Source organism: Phaseolus vulgaris, chromosome 6 (assembly GCF_000499845.2).
Source record: "Phaseolus vulgaris cultivar G19833 chromosome 6, P. vulgaris v2.0, whole genome shotgun sequence".
Lineage (NCBI taxonomy): Eukaryota > Viridiplantae > Streptophyta > Magnoliopsida > Fabales > Fabaceae > Phaseolus > Phaseolus vulgaris.
In genome coordinates, this window is record NC_023754.2 from 14,453,155 (window position 1) to 14,466,434 (window position 13,280).

Sequence of the window (13,280 nt, forward strand, 5' to 3'; positions counted from 1 at the left end):
TTTTGCTGTCAAATTGTTTTCTTTTGTATTATAAAAGTATCTATAAAATAGTAAACTAATGTGTAAAATTTGATAAAAACAATTGAAACAAAAATATTATGCTGAATCAACAAAATTAAAATTTTAAGCAAGAAACTTTAACTTTGTGGTATTTAAATAAAAAAATGAAATTTAAATAACTTGTATTTTTCACCCGTCAAATTTCAAATAACTTGTAATCTTTCTTTTTGAAAAATTGGCTTACAAAGTTAATGTAAAAATAAAATGTATCCATTAAGATAAAGAGGAACCATTCAGCACCATGCTTTGTCTATCATCAACCAAAAAAAATGTATTTTACTCTTTTTATGAATAAACATATTAAATTCTAATTTTGTTCCTATTGATCCCTTAAATTTATTTCTTTTACGCCATCATATAATTCAAAATAGTACTTTACAATAAATACTATAAAAATCATATTTTAGATTTTTTTATTTATTTTGGGAAACAAAATTTAAAGAACTTGTGATTTTCACCAGTCAAATTTTAAACTCCAAGTGGGGAGAAGAAATAAATTTTACTTTTAAACTCCAAGTGGGGAGAAAAAATTTACTAATTGTATTTACATATTTATTTATTTATATTGTAAGGTCAAATACAAATTAATGTATTCTCAAATTTATTTTTAAAATTCCTAAATTTCTAAATTTTTAGATGAAAGTTTTTCATTTGAAACATATTGGAAAATATTTAAGCAAACAATTTGTAACTTTATAAAAAAATATTATGTTTATCTCACCCATAAAATTTAGCACATATAATGGAATATTCATATATATTTAGTTTATCCATAAAATTTAGCATATAGAGTGGAATGTCTATGTAAGTCCATGCAATGATATACGAAAACTTTAGGAAGAATATTTCTCAAGACATCTTCATCACTTTTTTATGCTTAGTTTTTCTGATATAATTTTCTTTCTAATTTTTTTTTCATAAGTATGAATTAAAAGAATAAGATTCATATGAAAAATAACTTTTATACACACTTTAAATGTATAAGCAGTTTCATAATTTGAAAAAGGAATATAGATTATAGTTTTGAAATTTTCGTTTAATTTAAGGATTTAGGGTTTAGGGTTTTTCATAAATATTTTTCTTTTTTTTTTCTTCTCTTTTTCTCTTAATTATTTTGTTTTAGTATTTTTTTTCTTTAATGGATGTTTTTTTTTTATGGATGGTTCGTCTTAACCTTTTTATAGAGTAAATTATAAAATTCACATCACTTAGCCTTTATTAATGAGTTTCTTAAATATATGAAATATATGAAACAAGGAAGGTTTTAACTTCTTGGAATGTTCTTGGGACTATGAAATAAATATTACAGTAAATAATTGATTACTATTCAAAAGAACTTTGAAAAATATTTTTATAAAAAAAAAATAGTTTCTATAATAACTTATTTAGATACTATTTTATAAACTAAAAATTATTAGATACTAAAAATATCTATTTTTAATAAAAAATATAATATAAATAGGTACTATATTTTTGGTAGCTAATAATAAAAATAAAATAAAAATAGAGACTTTTTTTTAGTCTCTTCTTAATATGTGATTGGAAACCAAGTTTTAAGTTACTTTTAATCTATTTTAGAGACTAATTTTTAGTCAATAAAAATAATAAAATTTAAATTTTTTTTTTAATTTTTAATCATCATATAATTATTAATTTTAAATAATTTGTGATTTTCACCAGTCAAATTTTGAATTCCAAGTGGGGAGAAGAAATAAATTTATTTTGGAAAACTTGCTCTTTATTCTATTTATGAATTTATTAATTGAATTTTAATTTTGTTTTAACTAATCCTTAAATTTTACCATTTTTAAATAAAGTCCTCAATTTTAATTTTATTCTAATTAATTTGTAATCTACATTAAAGGTCTATAAATTTATTTATTAAAGTATGTAAATTCTAAGAATCACAAGAATGAATTAAGGAGAAGGTAAAGTAGAAGCATGCTTATGCATTTCATTTGTATAAGTTTAGTCTGCTTTGGTGTAGGAATGCTCTTTCCTCTATTTGCTCTCATCATGATTATTATTATTACTATATATGTTACCTTTTAAACTAATCATTTTATTGTTGATGTTTTAGGATTAAACCTCAACAATGCATTTGTCACCATCAAGTAAAAAAACCAAGTTCACTTTTTATTCTATTTATAAATACTACGAAAATACAAATGTATTATTTACATATAGTTATATTTAATATTAAAAATTGAATACAAAATATTATTATTCAGACATTTATATTGTAATTATAAATTTATATTTCATTTTAATAAATAGAAATACACATTATAAAACACAAATATTTATGACTACACCTACTCATATATTATGATCTCAACATAGTCAACTTTTTTTTTATCGGCAATAACAATTAAACATAAAATGTGAATCACTTCAGGAGTGATTCAACCCTTATACATAAAACAATAACAATAAAATAATACTCACTCAAAACACCTATCTAACACCCTTATCACTAACCATACAAGAAAAACCTAACATCACATCAAACGATCAAACTCATACATTTCAAAGGTTCCAAACACCAACTGGAAAAGGGAAACGAAGCAAAATGTGATTTTGCAGAAATCCAAAACCAAACCTTAGCTTGCATCAAAGTGCACACTTCAGACGTGTCGGCCACCCCCCGTTGAAAATTATAAAATTCCTATGATTCCAAATTTCTCCCAACATAGTCAACTTAGTAGTTATATATGGTAATAACTTAATCTTGATTAGAGCCAAATGAATCGAAAGATTTTGGTTCGAGAATAGATGATAGCAATTTTTAAATGGATGGATGAGAGTCTACTTTCAATATTAAGTGATTTATTAAATAATGGAAAACTATTTAAACTTATTTTATTTAATTAATTTAGATAAAAAAATATTCTATTAAAAATAAATCCATCAATTAAATATACATATGAGAAAGAATATTTTGATGATGTAATTATATTTCAAATAATTTATGTAGAAAAAAAAAACTAGATGCACCACGGAGAAAAGTTTAAATAATTTTAAAACTATATTAATTTAAATTTTATTCCTCTAAAATATGTTTTATTGAATATAATAATTACAAAAACTATTTTTCTAACAAATTAATTTTAAATTAAATAATTATATTTTATTTAAAATCACTTTAAAATAGAAATTCAGTTATCATATAGTATATTAATGTACATCTAATATTTGTTTAAAATAATATAAACTAATTTTTCGAAATAAAATTTAAAATGGCAAATTTTTAGTATATTATTAGACATGTTACTTTTATATCTTAAATTTTTATTTTTCCAAGGATAAAATAATAGTAAATAAAGAATTTAATAAAATTAATTAAATAGATATGTATCTAATATAACCTTAACTGTTTTACATTTTATTTATTTAATATATTTAATAATATTTACATGTAAAAAATTATTTTATTAAAACCAAATCCATCCTTTAAATATACAAATAAAAAAATAATTTTTTAATAATGTGATCAAATTTCAAATAATTTATGTAGAAAAATAAAACCTACATATATGTATTTATTCCATTAAAACTAAATCTATCAATAAGAAACAAATTTTTAATAATGTGATCAATTTTATTCTACATGCATGGTTAAAAATGTTAATAAATATTAATTTAAAATTTCAATTTAAATATAATAACACATTTTATTTGAATGTTTTAATGGATTTTAAATGTTATGAACCTCTAAAATTTATGTTTTGTATTATAAAATTATTATATTATGTTTAAATTTTTTTTCTGTTTTATTTAGTGATTGTAATAATTTTAACAATACTGTTTCAACAACAATTCGAGTGAAATTTTAAAAACATAAGTTGCTATTATTATCATTATTATTTATAGTAAGAAAATAATTAGAAACTAGACAGAAATAAACATAGTTGAAAAATTATAGCTAATACTTTTTAATTTTTTTAATATAATTATCCCTTTTAACAAAATTAAATAATCAATACTATGTTAGCGACCCTAAGTAAAAAAGTATAACATTATTTCAAAATAAATACTCACTATAATTATAATTATAATTATAAAAGATTTCAAAAGATAAATTACTTTTTAATAATAAAAATAAGGTTAAATATTGTCTTTATTCTTTAATATTTTATACTTTGATATTTTGAGATGTACGTACTTTAAGTTTAAAATTAATCATTTTATACTTTTATTTATTTTATTAATTGTTAGTGTCGTCATTAATGTTACATTCGACCTAATATATCATTACATCCGAGTAAATATATCATTGCATCATCTTCCACTGACCATCTATTTCCTCACATAAAAGAGCCAAAGAGAAAAAATAAACAAATAAACACCTTTTGCTTCCATCTTTCTTTTTGGATTAATAACTTCGACACCTTCGTATCTAAGATGTCTGAGAACAAAACAAAAAACATGTAAATAAGCTTAAATTCCTCTCAAAATTGTTGCAAATCTAAAACACACAAAACAAAACATAGTTAGGTTTACTGTTATAGTGTCTTGTGAAAAATAAATTGAGAAACTTACTCGTTTGATAAGACTGAGGGGAACTGGAGAAGAAAGCGTGTTGGAGGAAGAGTCACTCGTCCCAATTCAACTAAGGGATCAAACTTCATGCGCTTAATAATGACAACGATTTCCCTTTAGATTAATCGATTACAATTATGCATTTCATGTCAAACTATTAATAATAAAAAAACAAATTAATTGAAGATTGGTGAAAAAAAGAAAAAGAAAGAAGGAAGTGTTTTGCCATCATTATGGAGACTTTTGCTTAATCTATCACTAGTACAAAATATGAAAACAACGACCCTACATTTAAGGCGTTTTTACGGTCAGAAGCTGTCAATCAAAACGTGGTGACATTTTTTAAATTTACTTCCTATAAGAAGGTAGTTATTTGCTCTAGCCGCATTCTTAAACAAAGCGCTTTGTTTTAAGAATTCGACTATTAGGTAAAACCACATTCTTTAATAAAACGCTTTCTTTAAAAATGTGTTTTACCTCATAGCTGCATTCTTAAAATAATTTGTTTACCCTAACATAGAAGTGCGCCACTTACGCTTTCATACTTTTCTTTCTCTAGCGCTTCGTTCTTCTGCTTTGGTGCTTCCTCTCGTCTTCCTCGAGCCTGCATTGTCTTCTTCGTGCCATTGGTAAGTTCGTTTCGAGCTCTATTCTTCTGCTTCACTATTGGTTTTTATAATTTTTTGGTTTATCTTTTTTGTTTGTTTTCTGCCATTGTTTCAAGGTCACTATTGTTTCATTGTCACGTTGTTGTTTGGGATTTTACTGTACCTTATTTGCTCCGTCGTTGCTACGGCCTCCGCTACCGCCGTTGTTGCTGCCGGTCCCGCACCACTCTTCGCCACCATCGTTGCCTTCATGCACAAAGTTGATGGTGTTTTAATTTTTTTTAATGTTATTAATTAATTTATTTTTTATTTATTATAATTTGTATTTTTTAAAATTTATATATATATATATATTTTATTATTAATTTATATTATGTTAGTTGTTAGGTTAGAATAGAATTATCGTGTTGGTATTGAGTCCGAGGGTGTTTGACCCTGTGTAATTGATACATGCTGGTATTGAGTGCGAGAGTGTTCAACCCTCGACAAACGTGAGATTTCACACTCTTAGTAAACACCTGGATGACTATTACAAAATATAATGGATTGAAGTTGCATTAATTTTGTTCGCATAAGTGATGAGTACGAAAGAAGAGTAGAAGAATTTATACAATTTACGCATCGTAACGTGAATAATAGTGGTAATGATGGAGAAAAAATTAGGTGTCAGTGCGTTAACTGTTTGAATGGAAGGATATTGGATATTAAGAAAATTAGGGAGCACCTTCTATGTGATGAGTCTATTCGATCTTATACAACTTGGACATGACATGGTGAATTATTAAAATTACCACGTGTTTTTGTGACTGAAGAACATGTTGGGTTGACCATGGATGATGTAGTACATGATGATCAATTGGAGGACATGATTCGTGATGTGAGAGCTGAGTCTTTTGCAGAAGCGCATGAATATGGAAGTATGTCAAGCAATGCAGAGACTCCATTGTATCCTAGATCAACTAACTTCACATGATTGTCGATGGTGTTAAGATTGATGAAATTGAAGGCAATAAATGGATGGACTGATAAAAGCTTCATGGAATTGCTTCAGTTGTTGAAGGATATGCTTCCAGAGGGAAATACTCTACCTAAATGTAATTATAAGGCCAAAAATATTCTTTGTTCTATGGGTATGGAGTATAAAAATATACATGCATGTCCTAATGATTGTATATTATACAGGAAAGATTTTAAATTGTTGAAAAGTTGTCCGAGGTGTGAGTTATCACGTTATAAGTTGAAACAAAAATATGATGATATTATTGAAGAGATAGAAAAGCATGGACCCCCAATGAAGGTTGTGTGGTATCTTCCCATCATTCCAAGGATGAAGTGTTTGTTTGCAAACTCAAATGATACTAAGAATCATAGATGGCATGTAGATGGGAGTTAATGTGAAGGTATGTACCGACATCCAACTAATTCTATTCAATGGAAGAAATTTGATAATGAGTTTCTAGAGTTTGGTAAAGAATCAAGAAATATCTGACTTGGTTTAGCTACAAACAAAATGAAAATATATTTTGGAACTGCACCACGACACTTATCCTTCTCCCCCACCACAGAGATCAAAGCAGAAATGACGAGTAAGATATGCTAAGAATTAATGGAGGAGATGAGAAAGCAGGCTGATCGGTTGCGGCTAGACAGGAGGCTATCGCAACAAGTGTATGCTGATCCAGTTGAGGCGCTTATTAGTCCTGCTCGCAAGAGCACAAAGGAGAGTTGTGCGGCTCCTACAACATCAGGGGATGATATCATTGGCCAGACGAGCCAATGTGAACAATTGGTAGAGGGCGACATGCTTCCTCAGGTGGTGGTCATTGGAAAAGTCTATCGAGAGGCCACCACCTTACATAACGTTCCTCTCTCCCCTGATGTGTCGAAGGTAAAAGTTGAAAGAGTACGAGTAACTGATGCTTGTGTTCCACTACCTTTAAATGAGGTAACAACTGTGGCCGATGCATTTCAGACATTCATAGCCTGGCCCAGACACCTCATTCGAATTATACCATAACCTCTGGTAATAATTTCATTTTATTATATTAATTTATATTAACATATTACATCTAATTTAATACAAATGTTCTTTATTTTGTAGAAACATTGTCGGAAACCATGTCCGAAAAAGAAGAATGAGGTTCTGATTGATGATCCTATAACTTCCTTAGCTACAACTGCTAGAGAGATTGGTTGAGACCCTATGGAGATTCTATGGGATGATACGTTCTTTGAAATAAACACTGACATGCCACTATACATACACATGTCAGATTTATTAGAATTTGTGGCTGGGAATCAAGAGCTCAATATAAAGCTCAATATAAATATAATTCAATTTTTTATGATGTAAGTATCTTTACTTATATTTCAATTTACTTTATGTTAAATTATTATTGATTATGCTTTAACTAATAACGTGTAGGTTTTTGCATGGAGTTTCTATCAGTGATAGGAATGAAGATGTGTATGGATTCTTAGATCCCTCATATACTAATCCCACTGGAACAAAGAAAACTGAAACTCAATCATACATCACTAACACCCAAAAAAAGAGGGAAAACAAATTTATTTATGCCCTTATATTAATGAGTAAGTTTAATTATAAATTGTCAATTATTACTATTTCATGTTTTAAAAATTTACTAATTCTTTTCATGGATGATATAAGGGTCATTGATAATTACTTGTCTTATCAACGGTTGATAAGACTGTTGTGTGGTTCTATTTCCTACACAAGAAGTCATCCACACATCTGAAGAATATCATTGATAAGTAAGTACACTATAAACTTAACTCCGTATGTTACTAATTAAGCATCTACTAATGCGGTTTTTTGTATTAATCAATTCATGACATGGATTAACTTTTGTAATTTTATTGAATTATAGTGTAATAGAGGTTTGTAATTTTGTCTTTCTCTTTTCATTGTTTATCAATATTAACTTTTACTTTTTATTGAATTATAGTGTAATAGACAACCAGGAAGCTATGAGTGTGGCTATTACGTTATGAAATGGATGGTTATCATTGTAAGACTAAGCCTTAAAAGTGATTGGGATTAGGTAACATGATGGTAAATTATTTTTTATAATTCTATAACATATATGTATCTTAACACTAATTTATGTGAACCTTATTTTGTAATGTAGTTCTTCACGGATGAGCGACCAATGTCTTTGAAAGCCATATCATATGTGAGACATTCTTGGTTCACATATTTCCTAAATTTTTATTACTCTAGGATAGATGATGAATAGTGTCGGAATTAGATAGATAGATAAATATATTATTAGTGTTTGTAATACATTTTTATCAATATATATAATTTGACTTTGAATTTATGTATTTCTCTAGCTAGGTTATAATTGAACAGGTTAATTTAGATGAGAACTAACATTAAACAAAATGTACTAAAAAATAACCATATACAACGACGACTATTTACCATAGTCGCATTCTTATATGCAACACAAAGATTTATAAGGGTGGGTATGGTAAATAGCCACATTCTTAAAGGCAGATTTACAAGGGCGGCTATGTTAAATAGCCACATTCTTAAATGCAACACAAACTTCCTTTTTAAAATCAATATGAAACATATAAGAATGCGACTATTTAAATTTTGATGTTTATCTAGACTGAGAGGATAAATTTCTAGAAGTTGCTTGGAAAGCAAACAATTAAGGTAAGGGAAGCTAACTTGAACTTTCAGTAGTATCTTAAGCTAGAAATTCTGAGTGTGGAGAGGACGTGATCCCAAGTTTCAATTTCTCTTGCAGGGATGTTAGTTGATAAAATTGTTTGATTTTATGTTGTGTTAACATGTATAAATATTATATTTTGATAGTTTGAAAGTTAAATATTATATGTTGTGTGAACATGTATAAAACCGCCCCGATGTTGGCTAGCATGGGCTACGGATTATGCGGAGCGGGCCAAAGCGCGGGTCAACGGGCTAGATTAGCGCGGGTCAACTCACCCATAATCTTCATCACAAGACTTACTCCAAAGTCTGACAAAATAGAATTCTCCTAGCTAACCCAGAGGAAGACATCTAGGGGAAACAGTCAAACAACTTGAATGAATACGTCATTAGATCATCCTCATACAAACCAACGATTCTATGCACCAATCAGAAAAGGAAAAATTCGCAAACTGTGACTTGGATGTAACATATGACCAAACCTTTAATTGAACCAAAACAAAAACTTTCAGAACATCCACTACTCCCCTGTTAAAAATAACCCTGTTTCTATGCTTCCAAACCTCGTTGACTACTGCGATCCAAACAACACCCCAAACCTCATTCACCGAATCACTAAACTAGGAAAAATTTAACAATGGAATGTTGTGAAACACGCTCAGCACGCCCAACCATGCACAACAATGGTTCCACAATAACCAAGCAAATATGCAGTCAAAGAACAAATGAGTGTTAGTCTCCTCCTCAACCCCACAAAGACTACACGTGGAGCTTGCAACAATGATCTTGCGCCTTTCCAGGTTAGCCTTAGTGGCTAACTTGTTTTCCAACACCCTCCAAGTCGTAACCAAAGCAGTAGGTACAACTTTACTCTTCCAAAACTTTTTAAACACCGTTCCATTCTCCCCTACTCCGTCCTCCCTTAGACGGAGGTATGTCGATTTAACCGTGTACCCAAACTCCTTTCCTTCCTTCCAGACCCACCTATCCTCCTTATCAAAGTCGAAATTCACACATTGGACTTCCTGAAAAAGTTGTTCTGCTAATTGTTTCTCCCATTCAAATAGCTTTCTTCTCCAGAAAAAATTCCATACCCACTTTCGGTCATCAATCCCCCAAAAGTACCCATCGCAGAAGCTTTTGTCACACGCAGGAATACAACCTCGGGAAAACTATCTTCAAGGCCCTCTCCCCACCCAATTATCTTCCCAAAACAAAACTTCTTTCTCAGTTCCCACCTTCCAGATTAAGGCTTCTTCGAATATTCGGCCTCGACCCTCCAAGCTCCAGACCTCCTCAAATCTTTCCACCAAAGAGAGTCTTTACTATCTTTCTTTCCCTCTCTCAGACTTCTCCACCCCCCATACTTGGAAACAATAATCTCCTTCCACAAACCACCCTTATCTGACCCCAACTGCCATACCCATTTACCAAGTAACGCCAAATTGAAAGTCCTTAAGTCAATAATCCCAAGACCCCCGTCCCCGCCAGCTGCACACACCTTTTTTCATGAGGCCCAAGCGACCTTTCTTCCATTCGATCCCCATCCCCATAGGAAATCCCTTTGGATTTTCACGAGCTCGTTTGCCACCACCATCGGCATTTTAAATAAAGATAGGTAAAACAATGGAATGGTAGACAATACTGACTTTATCAAACAAATCCTACTTGCCAAAGACAAGAATCTTCCTTTCCACCCGCTTAATCTTTTCTTCATTCTAACAATCACTCTATCCCAAAACGCCCTTCTCTTATGGCATCCTCCTACCGACAAACCCAAGTATAAAAAAGGGGTTACCATCACTTCACAATTAAGAATCGCCGTTAAGCACTGCAACATTATCTGCTCGACCCCCAAACCACTTATCTTGCTCTTCATAAAGTTCACCTTGAGCCCGAAAGAGAGTTCATAGTAATTTAGGGTCGCCTTTTATATTGAAGACACTTTTGACATTTGCTTCACACAAAAATAAAGTATCATCAGCGTACTGCAACATGTTTACCTTCACTTTCTCCCTTCCAATCTCCAAACTATCAATTAGATTCTTCTCAACTGCCATCCTAGATACTCCCGCCAAACCTTCTGCCGCTATAAGAAACAAAAACGAAGTTAGTGGGTCGCCTTGTCGAAGTCCTTTCTTTGGTAAGAACTTTTTAGTCGGGCTACCGTTCACAAGAACAAACACGGAAGCTGATCTAAACATCCCTTTATCCAGCGAATCCATTTACCGCAGAAGCCAACCTTTTCTAACATATAATAAATGAACTCCCATCTTACAGAGTCATACGCCTTCTCAAAATCCACTTTGAAGAAAACACACTTTTTCTTCCTTCTTTTCATCTCATCCAAAACTTCTTTGGCAACTAAGACACTATAAAAAAAACCCCTCCCCTCGAGAAAAGCAGACTGTCTAACATCGATCACCTTACTAATCACCTTTTTCATACGTAATGACAATGGCTTTAAGATAATTTTGTACAGGCATCCGACCAACGAAATAGGTCTAAACTCCTCAAGTTGTTGAGGATTTTCATTCTTTGCAATCAGACATATAAACGATGCATTTGAACCCCGAGGCCATTTTCCAAAGAATTCAAAATCCTTCACCGCCGCCATTATATCCACTTTAATGAAATCCTAGGTGAACTTTATAAAACCCATATTAAATCCATCTGGGCCAAGGCTTTTCGAACTATCACAGCTCCACACTGCTTCCTTAATTTCCTCTTCTGAACAAGAACTGACCAACATCTGATTATCCTCCCTGGAAATAGAGTTAAAGCGGGCGTTATCTAACTTAACCAGCAACTCTTCATTCATGACGAATCTGGCTTCAAAAAAAGTCTCTGACCTTATCTTTAACTTCATCCTTATCCTTGCACCACCGACCGTTCTCGAGCACCCCATCAATCTCATTTTTAGCCCTCCTCCATTTAATTGACGAATGGAAGAACTTCGTATTCAGATCTCCTTTCTTAAGCCAATTTTGCCTGGCTTTTTGCTTCGCAACTGCCTCTTGTTTAAATAGATTTTTATTGAGCTCTGCTAATAATGACCTTATTTCCTCCCTCTCTTGCTCATTCAAATCAAGTTCATCATCTTTTGCATCCAGCTCCCTTAGCCTTGTTTGCAATCCTACGCCCGCTTGATTCACATCGCCAAAATCCTCCTTATTCCATACTTTTAAGTCAGCTTTGAGCTTCTTCAGTTTTTCTTTAAAGATAAATATTCCTCCACCTTGCACCTCGTAATTGAGCCATTTTTCTTTCAAAAAAATTTTAAATCTGTTATCGCTCTGCCAAACATCAAGACTCCTGAACAGTTTCGGGCCCCAATCAACATACTTATCTCTAATGACAATTGAACCAATGATCAGAGACCAATCTACTTAATACAAATTGTTTACAATGTGACCACGCTTCCACCCATTCTTTTGACACGAGAACCCTGCTGATCTTGCTATTCACTAGACTATTTGGTTTATACCACGTAAACTTTTTGGCTATCAACGAAATATCTGTCAGTTTTGTTTCCTCAACAAAAGCATTGAAACCTTCTATTTCTCTATTATAGTTAGACATGGACATCAAGTTTTTCCTCTCTTCCCGACTTCTGATAGAGTTAAAGTCACCCACTACACACCAAGCCTTAGACAATTAAACCAACCTGTGTTTACTAATCTCCTCCCATACCGCCTTCTTTTCCCCTAATGAGCCGAAACTATAAATATTCACAATAGTAACAGAGACCTCCATACCAACCTTCCAAAGCCCTTCAATGATTGTAAAATTTCTACCATTACAGAAATTGGACAATTGAAAACAACTTTTTCTCACGACGCAAAGCTCACCTCACCTTGTTTCTCTAATAATTTACCATCCAAGATTCCCTCCCCTACTCCCAAAGTAACATTTATTACTGAATTAAAGGATCGTTTTTGTTGGGCCACCCCAAGGATAGGTTCTACTTGTGTCGCCTTACACTAAACCGTCATCTCTTCGCCTTTCCTTCTTCCGTATTCTTCTTCAGAGTAAGAACCCACCATAGGCCAAACGCTCCCTTCCACCAACATCTTCTGAGCTGGCGACAGACTCCGATACTGACTCGTCTCCCCATTTACTGAAGAAGCTTCTTAGCTTAAGATCCGACATACTCATCTCTTCTTCAAAAGAAACCCAACAAGAGAAGCCATTAATACTCACCTCCTTCTTCTCGCAAGGCGAAATACCTACTAGAATACTGATCCGTAACCGAACGTACTCCACTACTTCCCTAGCCATAGTCGCCTGGTCCACCTCTACCACCTTCCCGACTAGTGCCTCAACACGTTCAAAACAACGCCTACTCCATAGATGTAAAGGGA